Below are 11166 nucleotides of genomic sequence, written 5' to 3'. Positions count from 1 at the left end.
TTTGTCCACATTGAGCTTGAGAAAGCGAGAGGAGAAGAAGGAGGATATGGCTGATAGACACTCTGGGATTCTGGAGAGCAGAGAGGTCACATCTGGGCCAGAGAGGTAGATCTGAGTGTCATCAGCATACAGAGGGTACTGGAAGCCATAGGACCTTATGAGTTGTCCCAGGCCGAGTGTAGATTGAGAAGAGTAAGGGTCCTAAGACAGAGCCTTGGGGGACTCCAACAGAGAGGGGGCAAGATGAAGAGGTAGTATTGGAGTAGGAAACGCTAAATGTGCGGTTGGCAAGGTATGAGGAGATCCAAGATAGGGCAAGGTCTTTGACCACAAAGGAAGAGAGGATCTGTAGTAGGAGGCAGTGGTCAACTGTGTCGAAGGCAGAGGACAGGTCTAGGAGGAGGAGTATAGAGAATTGTCTGTTAGCTTTGGCTGTAAGTAAAGGTACCTTCACACTAAACGATATCGCTAGCGATCCGTGACGTTGCAGCGTCCTGGCTAGCGATATCGTTGTGTTTGACACGCAGCAGCGATCAGGATCCTGCTGTGATATCGCTGGTCGTTTAGGAAAGTTCAGAACTTTATTTGGTCGTCAGATCGGCATGTATCGTCGTGTTTGACACCAAAAGCAACGATACCAGCGATGTTTTACAATGGTAACCAGGGTAAATATCGGGTTACTAAGCGCAGGGCCGCGCTTAGTAACCCGATATTTACCCTGGTTACCATCGTAAAAGTAAAAAAAAAAAACAGTACATACTCACCCTCTGATGTCCGTCACGTCCCTCGCCGTCCGCTTCCTGCACTGACTGAGGGCCGGCCGTAAAGTGAAAGCACAGCACAGCGGTGACATCACCGCTCTGCTGTTAGGGCCGGCACTCAGTCAGTGCAGGAAGCGGACGCCGGGGGACGCGAATGTAAGTATGTACTGTTTGTTTTTTTACATTTTACACTGGTAACCAGGGTAAACATCGGGTTACTAAGCGCGGCCCTGCGCTTAGCAACCCGATGTTTACCCTGGTTACCCGGGGACCTCGGCATCGTTGGTCGCTGGAGAGCTGTCTGTGTGACAGCTCTCCAGCGACCACACAGCGACGCTGCAGCGATCGGCATCGTTGTCTGTATCGCTGCAGCGTCGCTTAATGTGAAGGTACCTTAAGTCGTTAGTAATTTTGGTCAGGGCAGTCTCAGTGGAATGGTGGGGACGGAAGCCAGATTGTAGGTTGTCGAAGAGAGAGTTAGATGCAAAGTGAGAGGAAAGTTCAGCATGGACGTGCTGCTCAAGGAGTTTGGAAGCAAATGGGAGCAAAGATATGGGGCGATAGCTGGACATACCGCTTTGGTCAAGGGATGGCTTTTTGAGGATTGGTGTGATTGTGGCATGTTTGAAGGCAGAGGGGAAGGTACCAGAAGTTAGTGAAAGGTTGAAGAGATGGGTTAGGGATGGGATTAGTGTGGTGGTGAGGTTGGGGAGGAGGTGGGATGGGATGGGGTCAAGTGCACAAGTGGTGAGGTGTGATTTGGAGAGAAGATGAGCAAGCTCCCCTTCAGAGATTTTGGAGAGTGAAGTTATGGGGTTTGGGCATTGGTCTCTCATACAAAGGGGTTGTGGTGGTTGGACAACAAAGACTTGCCTTGTTTGGTCTATCTTATTTTTGAAGTGCGTGGCAAAGTCCTCGGCAACGATTAGGGAACTCGGAGGGGGCAGTGGTGGGCGGAGGAGGGAGTTAAAAGTGTTGAACAACTGTTTGGGCTTGTGGGATAAGGAAGATACGAGGTTTGTGAAGTAGGCCTGTTTAGCAGAGGTGAGAGCTGATTTGAATGCCAGTGTTGCTTGTTTGAGTGCAGTGAAATCATCTTGTGAACGCGTTTTCTTCCAACGCCGTTCTGCAAATCTCGATACTTGGTAAAGCTTTTTAGTGATGTTATTGTGCCAGGGTTGTCTATTGGTTCACCGCACTCTGCAATGCATGACAGGGGCGACCGTGTCAATAGCTGATGCAAGAGTGGCATTGTAGAAAGCAGTGGCAGTGTCTGTGTCGTGGAGTGAGGATATAGAGGACAGTGGTAGGATAGAGTCAGAGAGTGTGTGGGTGTCTAGGTATGCGAGGTTCCTGCATGGGTGCGCATGGTGCTGGACATGGGTGACAGGTGAGGAGGACAGGGATGAGAAAGTAAGTAGATGGTGGTGAGATAGAGGGAGAGGGGAGGTGGTGAAGTTAGATAGGGAGCATAAACGGGTGAAGACCAGGTCTAATGTGTGTCCATCTGTGTGGGTGGCTGAGGAGGACCACTGAGTAAGTCCAAAGGATGAAGTAAGGGACAGGAGGTTGGAGACTGCTGACTGGTGGGTGTCAATGGGGATGTTGAAGTCACCCATGATGATGGTGGGAATGTCAACAGACAGAAAGTGAAGGAGCCAGGTGGAGAATTGGTCAATAAAGGCAGTGGTCGGGCCCGGAGGTCGGTATATGACGGCCATTTGTAGGTTGTAGGGGGAGTAGATGCGGACAGAGTAGACTTCAAAAGAGGGGAGGATAAGGGAGGGTAGAGGTGGGATTGGGTTAAAGGTACAGTTGGAATAAAGGAGAAGGCCCACTCCTCCACCATGTTTGTTGCCAGGACGAGGAGTGTGGGTGAAGTGGAGGCCACCGTAACATAGTGCAGCAGGGGAGGCTGTGTCAGAGGGTGTCAGCCATGTTTCGGTGATGCCCAGAAAGAAAAGATTACAAGAGGTAAAGAGGTCATGAATCATGTGGAGTTTATTGCAGATGGAGCGGGAATTCCATAGTGATCCAGAGAGAGGGTGCAGGGGGGTGGGCGTCATTGGCACGGATTTGAGGTGGGCAAGATTTCGGGTGTTTATATTGGGTTAGGAGCGATAGGAGGGTGTAGTAATGGGAGGTATGAGCTATGGGGGTCCAGGATTGGGAGATATGTCGCCAGCAGTGAGGAGAAGCAGGTGGAGACAGAGCAGGTGGGAGAAGGAGAGTGGGCGGCTTGTTTTGTGTGTTATTAGGAGAGATCTGAGGTTGAGGAGGAGGTTAGCAGAGGAGGTCAGGTGGGGAGGCAGGAGGGAAGGAGAGATTATTACTTGGTTAGGGGTTGCTGGGGTTTCAGGATAGCGAAGCAGAGTGAGGAGTAAGGGAGCCAAAACTGTTAGAGCGTATGTCAGCATGATGAGAATAAGTGTGGCAGAAAGGGAATGAAATTTAGTACAGTTATTAACAGTGGTTAGTCTTACCTTCTTTTCACTTCTGGCTAATTTCTGGCATATTTCTGCTATAATATTTGCTGTTATCCTTTTAGAGACATCCTTATAGAGACAGACCAAGATCCAGAGAGACCTGTGTCTCTGAATTTATAACAGGCTAAGGGTACCGTCACACAGTACCATTTTGATCGCTACGACGGTACGATTCGTGACGTTCTAGCGATATCGTTACGATATCGCAGTGTCTGACACGCAGCAGCGATCAGGGACCCTGCTGAGAATCGTACGTCGTAGCAGATCGTATGGAACTTTCTTTCGTCGCTTGATCACCCGCTGACATCGCTGGATCGTTGTGTGTGACAGCGATCCAGCGATGCGTTCGCTTGTAACCAGGGTAAACATCGGGTAACTAAGCGCAGGGCCGCGCTTAGTAACCCGATGTTTACCGTGGTTACCAGCGTAAACGTAAAAAAAACAAACACTAAATACTTACATTCCGGTGTCTGTCCCCGGCGTCTCAGCTTCTCTGCAGTGTGAGCGCCGGCCGGAAAGCGAGCACAGCGGTGACGTCTGACGTCACCGCTGTGCTTTCCGGCTATGGCGCTTACACAGTGGAGAGAAGCAGAACGCCGGAGGACAGACACCAGAATGTGAGTATGTACTGTTTGTTTTTTTTACGTTTACGCTGGTAACCAGGGTAAACATCGGGTTACTAAGCGCGGCCCTGCGCTTAGTTACCCGATGTTTACCCTGGTTACCGGGGACTTCGGCATCGCTCCAGCGCCGTGATTGCAACGTGTGATCGCAGTCTACGATGCTGGAGCGATATTCATACGATCGCTGCGACGTCACGGATCGTGCCGTCGTAGCGATTAAAATGGTACTGTGTGACGGTACCCTAAGGGCTCATGAAATAGGCCAGGTGTGATCAGGAGGGAGGGGCAGCAGGAAGACTGGTCACAGACACAGGAGGGGATTAATTAGAAGTAAGAAGGGAAAATGCAAGGGGAAATAGATCCAAATGGAAAGATAAAGCCAAACTGTGTATTGGCATCAAGGAATTAAAATGAGAAAACATGCAGGGGAAGGGAGAAAAAAAAAAAGAGTCATAGCAGCCAGCGGACATACCAGGAAGAAATAGCAGGGTGAGGAAGATCAGGAAAGTTGGGTGTTTTTTCATAGTATTACGTTAACCCAAAGACCTCAGTTGGGTGTTTATATATTTTTTTCTGTTTACGGCTTTTACTGATTGGGTTAATAATGTCACGGGGTTACCGCGACGGAGCGGAGCCAGGAGACCACAGCATCTGGCTACTCCTACTCCGGCACTGAGAAGAAGCACTTCTCCGGCGTATTAAACATGTTTATTTCTTCTAGCAGAACAGGGGTTAATTGGCCATGTTGGAAATCCCTGTGCTTAGCTGTGCTTGGTTAGCCACTGCTTTTCTCTATATAATCTGGGCTCTATTACTAATCCTTGTCAGAGCTAGCATTTGCTACATGGCTAAAGAAGGGAGAGTATTTGGTTTGAGAAGGAGAGCTGGAGTAGTTAGAAGCAACTGTTGTTTGGTTTGTACTCTTGGTAATTCCTTATCCTTCCCTGTTTTGCTTTCTTCCCCTTCCTGCACACCCCGGTGGATTCCTCTGTTATATGTGAGAGAATATTTTGTGTGTGTGGAGTTTTCATCCTGTTTGTCGAGTTGGTGTACTGTGGTGCACAGAAGCGCCCCCTCTTCCCTGGGTGGGGGAAGGGGACAGGCAAAGGGATAAGGCAAGGGTTCAGGCCCCGGCATGTTCACCATTTGAAGTGTTCCGGGGAGCAGGGCGAGCTAGTATTAGGGCCAGAAAACGAGCCCCTGGTCCCGGGACACGCAACAGCTGTGTCGTGACAAATAATTTAATATTTTTTAGATTGTACTTTTAAGGATGTAGAGATTGGACTAAACTGAAGTGCCGTGACTAAAAAATTCCTAAATGAAAGGCTCACCTAATGAGGTTGATTCACTAAGTCATAGGTCAGGATGGACACACGGACAAAGGGCGTTGGAGGAGCGAGGACTTAGACACACTGGAACCACAGAACCAGGAGGGCAGATGAAGAGGGAAATGGCAACACACAGAGGGAGGCAGAGGAGCAACAGGAGTTTTGCAAGCATGAATGCACAATTTGAACATAGTCCAATAACACATTTTCTGAGGTGGTAAGTACATGGTTTATCGGCACGATTGAAGGTATGCAGGAACGGAAGAGTTTTGCAAAGATGAATGCACAGTGTGAACAGATGATGAATCACTCCAAATAACAGCTGAATATGAGTCTAAATACTAAGACTCAGGAGTGTTTCTATCTGGGACTAGAGAGTAGGGAGATGATGTCACTGAGTGTTAGGCTCTTACAGAGATACTGTAGATGTCCTTTTCCCCTCTTCCCCTACTGTTTTTGAGGGGAGCTGTTAGGTTCACCTGGTGAGGTGAATCCTCCAAGGTCCGGGTGGACACACTTGCCACCAGTGTTGGTGTAGCAGGCAGGTGATGCAGGCAGAAACTGGCAGCAGAAATACTGGATGCCGTAGACAGATAGCAGAAGTACTGGAAGCTGCAGGCAGACAGGAGACATCCTGGAGACCACAGACAGGGAAATTTGCACAAACTAAAGTTTTCATACCAAGACACAGCTGTGTGTCTTGGTGAGCCTTACATAGACCCAGGCAAATGATCTCATAGGATCATGTAAAGCTTGAAGTGGAGCACAACAAAGTTTAGTGGACCAGGGTGAGGGAAGCAAAGCCTGGATCTGAGACAGGTGTGTAACAGGAGATTCTTATTTACCCTCTTTATATGTATAGTTTTGTGGTGTTAATTGGGTGTTTTAATGAGTCTATCTATTAAAGATTTACTAATTTCTAAAAGGGTAATTTTTCCTATTGATAAATATCTGGATATCAGGGAAAAAAAATGTAACATGTCATAGATACATGTCAGAAGTTTTGATCATTTGGGTCAGAGTACCCGAACCTCCTACTGATGGCTTAAATTAAGGGGCAGAAGCCTAGCGCTGCTATCCTCCGAGACTGAAGAAAGTATAATAAAAAGTTTTTAGCTCCTTCGTTTCAGTGATCAATGAGGGGCTTCATTGTGGCTCTGTTGCTCAAGGGTCCACATCGCTTTAGACGTCCCCAGGTTTATTCCTATTTATACATTACTGTCTGATAATGAAGAACATTCATTAATGTCCCATCTCTCCGGCCCTGAGCCGTATAATACATAATCGTATCCTCAGCACTCTTTGCAGGGATATTTTGCAGATAAATCAGTGTAAGCTCCCCAGACTGATATGCAATTAAAATGAGGACAAGCACGGAGCGCACATTGCTGGATTTTATACCTCCCTGTGTGTAATAATAGATGACAGAACATCATCAAAGGATACAATTATCCAATTCAGGTTGAACTAGAATCATAAAGTGATTGGATAATTATTCTGACACAGCACATTTCTTGGAAATTCCTCAGGTGCATGAATACATATATTCTGATACACATACGAAACAATGTTGGCCAAACCAATTTCGGCGGCAGCTGACAACTACCCTATGTGTATTGGGTTTTTCGACTTTCACCTCATCAGATTAAATCACGGGAAACAAGGATTGAGCATGTTGAATTTTATCCACCCACAGTCTCCCAGAATTTTTTTTTTCGTGCTGCACCACGTCTCTAGAATGCGCTACCCGGACAATCAGGTTAATTCTTAATATACACTATTTCACATGTGCCTTAAAAATATATCTTTATCGGTAGGCCTAAAAACAAAGGCTTAGGCAATATTATTACTGTACAATGCACAACTATATGAGGGGACAATAGAAAGATCTTCCTATTGATCTTTTTTACACCTTGGCCTGCAACGATGGCAAGGGGGCCTCCTCTACGTCTAGAGGAAAGAAGGTTTACTGTAAGAGCAGTGAGACTATGGATTCTTTACTGTAAGAGCAGTGAGACTATGGATTTCTTACTGTAAGAGCAGGTAGCTAGAAGGAATATAGAGCGCACATAGGGTCTTATCCGAGATAAAGGGAATATTCGTGAGAGATAGTATAAATTCACTCACCTATTATGGTTGTGTAAGACACAACCACTGCACTTAGCATTGGCGGCTGCTGCAAGCCCCGATGTGATGATCCTTTGCTAGGTGAAGAGAATGGGGCATCAGACTGCGCTGCTCGCCTGTCAGGATAATGTACCAGAGAAGTCCAAATAGATGTAATAGAGAATAGACTTTATTTCTACGCGTTTCGTGGTGATCACACCACTTCCTCAGGACAGTCTATACCGGTATGCCCCCGGATGCCCCATTCTCTTCACCTAGCAAAGGATTACTGTAAGAGCAGTGAGACTATGGATTCTTTACTGTAAGAGCAGTGAGACTATTGATTCCTTACTGTAAGAGCAGTGAGACTATGGATTCCTTACTGTAAGGGCAGTGAGACTATGGATTCCTTACTGTAAGGGCAGTGAGACTATGGATTCTTTATTGTTAGAGCAGTGAGATTGTGGATTCTTTACTGTACTAGCAGTGAGACTATGGATTCTTTACTGTATGAGCAGTGAGACTGTGGATTCTTTACTGTAAGAGCAGTGAGACTTTGGATTTCTTACTGTACGAGCAGTGAGACTATGGATTCTTTACTGTAAGAGCAGTGAGACTATGGATTCTTTACTGTAAGAGCAGTGAGACTATGGATTCTTTACTGTAAGAGCAGTGAGACTATGGATTCTTTACTGTAAGAGCAGTGAGTCTATGGATTCCTTACTGTAAGAGCAGTGAGACTATGGATTCCTTACTGTAAGAGCAGTGAGACTATGGATTCCTTACTGTAAGGGCAGTGAGACTATGGATTATTTATTGTTAGAGCAGTGAGATTGTGGATTCTTTACTGTACTAGCAGTGAGACTATGGATTCTTTACTGTATGAGCAGTGAGACTATGGATTCTTTACTGTAAGAGCAGTGAGACTTTGGATTTCTTACTGTACGAGCAGTGAGACTATGGATTCTTTACTGTAAGAGCAGTGAGACTATGGATTCTTTACTGTAAGAGCAGTGAGACTATGGATTCTTTACTGTAAGAGCAGTGAGTCTATGGATTTCTTACTGTAAGAGCAGTGAGAATATGGATTCTTTACTGTAAGAGCAGTGAGACTATGGATTCCTTACTGTAAGAGCAGTGAGACTATGGATTCCTTACTGTAAGTGCAGTGAGACTATCGATTCTTTACTGTTAGAGCAGTGAGATTGTGGATTCTTTACTGTGCAAGCAGTGAGTTTATGGATTCTTTACTGTTAGAGCAGTGAGACTCTGTATTCTTTTCTGTTAGAGCAGTGAGACTCTGTATTCTTTTCTGTTAGAACAGTGAGACCATGGATTCCTTACTGTAAAGGCAGTGAGACTCTGGATTCTTTTCTGTAAGAGCAGTGAGACTATGGATTCTTTACTGTATGAGCAGTGAGACTATGGATTCTTTACTGTATGAGCAGTGAGTTTATGGATTCTTTACTGTTAGGCTACTTTCACACTAGCGTTAACTGCAATACGTCGCAAATGCGTCGTTTTTGCGAAACGCCGCATCCAGCAAAAGTTTTTGCTGGATACGTTGTTTCGTCATAGAGTAACATTAGCGACGCATTCGCGACGCATTTGCGACGCATTTCCAAACGGTGAATGCGTTTGGCGGCGTTTGGGCGTATGGTAGCGGTCCGTCGGGAAAACAAAACGCTACATGTAACGTTTTTTGCTCCCGACGGTCCGCTTTTTCCGACCGCGCATGCGCAGTCGGAACTCCGCCCCCACCTCCCCGCACTTCCCCGCACATCACAATGGGGCAGCGGATGCGTGGGAAATATGCATCCGCTGCCCCCGTTGTGCGGCGGAGACCACACTAGCGTCGGGAACGTCGGCCCGACGCGCAGCGACGGGTTGTTCCCGACGCTAGTGTGAAAGTAGCCTAAGAGCAGTGAGACTCAATATTCTTTACTGTTAGAGCAGCAAAACTATGGAATCTATACTGTATGAGCAGTGAGTTTATGGAGGTCTCTTCCACATGATGTTGTAATGGTTGATTCAATACAAAACTTCAAGGAGGGCCTGGATCCATTTCTTGAAAAATATACTATTACCGGTTATGGGCACTAAATTCCTTGATTGGATGTTAATTTAGGTAACTAGTCTGACTCTAGGTAACTCAATCTATTCATATCCTTAAGGCCTAGCACAATGTTAGGTGAAAAGTCAGCAGGAGATTATTTATAATCCAAGACGAGGTAAGACTATGTGATGTAACCAATAATTAGCATGCCAGTTGTCAAGACATATGGGGTCATGGTTTGACTGGTTGAATGTTTATATTTACTGTCCTCAACATTGAAATTGCACGAAGGAAAAGTTGTGGAATGATGGAAATCACAGGATGGAGACGTTACTGATCTGCAAATGATGGAAAAATGTGAACACAATTTTTAAAAAATCTTGATTTATTCAATCTGGAGTCTGAGTCATGTGCAGAAATCCCGGCACTTCCAGCCTCGGCTGCTATCAGTGAGGTCATTAATGGTGGTCTGAGGAAGGTTCTGCTGCTTAATGCACTTGGGCAAATCATCAAGATCCGCTGCCGGCAGCTCCTTTGTAATCTCCAACCAATGATGTCCAAGATGTGCTCAATGGGAGACAAGTCTGGAGACTCTGCAGCCATGGGAGCAGGTTTAGGCCACACAGGCGGCTCAGAGTAGCGCCAGCAACATGTGGTCTGACGTTGTTGTGTAGAAAAATGGCTCTAGGGTCACATGAACAAAAGGGAAAGCATCAGGAAAAAATATATATTAATATTTATGAATAGTTTTATCAGATTTGGCATAGACTCAACTTTTTTTTAATTTTCTTTATAAATCTTGCAACCCTTTTTCATAAATATTGCAAAATTCATAAATGATGTATTTTTTTTTACTATCATTTATTTATTTTTTTCCCAGTGCAATCTAACATTTCTTGAATTTAATAACTTTTAATAAATCTTGCAAAATTCATAATTTTATTTTAATTTTTTTCCTCTCTTTTTCGTTCTTGGACAGTCTAAAATGTCCAGAATTGAACAAATTTTGAATAAATCTTACAAAATACATCATTTATTTTGTTTTTTTCTTTTTTTTTTGTAGGACAGTCTAAAATGTCTTGAATATAATAACTTTTTAAATAAATGTACCAAAACTCATGATCTACCGTATTTTCCGGCGTACAAGACGACTTTTTAACCCCTGAAAATCTTCTTAAAAGTCGGGGGTCGTCTTGTACGCCGGGAATCGCCTTGTACGCCGGGTGTATATGGTGGGTGGGGGGGGGAGTGATCCTGATGACGACGAGGGGGCGTCTCACAGGAAAGTGAGTATCCCCCATTACCTTATCATAGCGCTGCAGCGTGGGGTCTCTGTGCTGGGAGCGGCGGCTGCTGTGCTGTGCTGTGGCGGCTCCTCTTCTGCAGTGTGGGGCCTCTGGTGCTGTGGGGCGGTGGCGGCGGTGGCGTATCTTCATGCAGTCGGGGCTCCTCCGGCATCTCAAAGCCTAGAAGCCCCGCCGGCAACTCCATCGGTGTAATGCGCTGGCCTCCGGGAAAATGGCCGCTGCTTAGATTCAGATCTCGTGTCCCGAGATTTCGGGACGAGATCTGAATCTGAGCATGCACAGCCCCCAGCGGCCGGGCCACCGCATCGCACCTATTGAGCTGCCTCCGGGAAAATGGCCGCTGCTCAGATTCAGATCTCGTCTCCCGAGATCTCGGGACGAGATCTGAATCTGAGCAGCGGCCATTTTCCCGGAGGCCACCTGACCGCATTGTACCGATGGAGTTGCCGGCGGGGCTTCCAGGCTGAGATGCCGGAGGAGCCCCGACTGCATGAAGATA

The sequence above is a fragment of the Ranitomeya variabilis genome, chromosome 4 (genome assembly GCF_051348905.1).
Source record: "Ranitomeya variabilis isolate aRanVar5 chromosome 4, aRanVar5.hap1, whole genome shotgun sequence".
Lineage (NCBI taxonomy): Eukaryota > Metazoa > Chordata > Amphibia > Anura > Dendrobatidae > Ranitomeya > Ranitomeya variabilis.
This window is presented reverse-complemented; position numbering follows the sequence as displayed.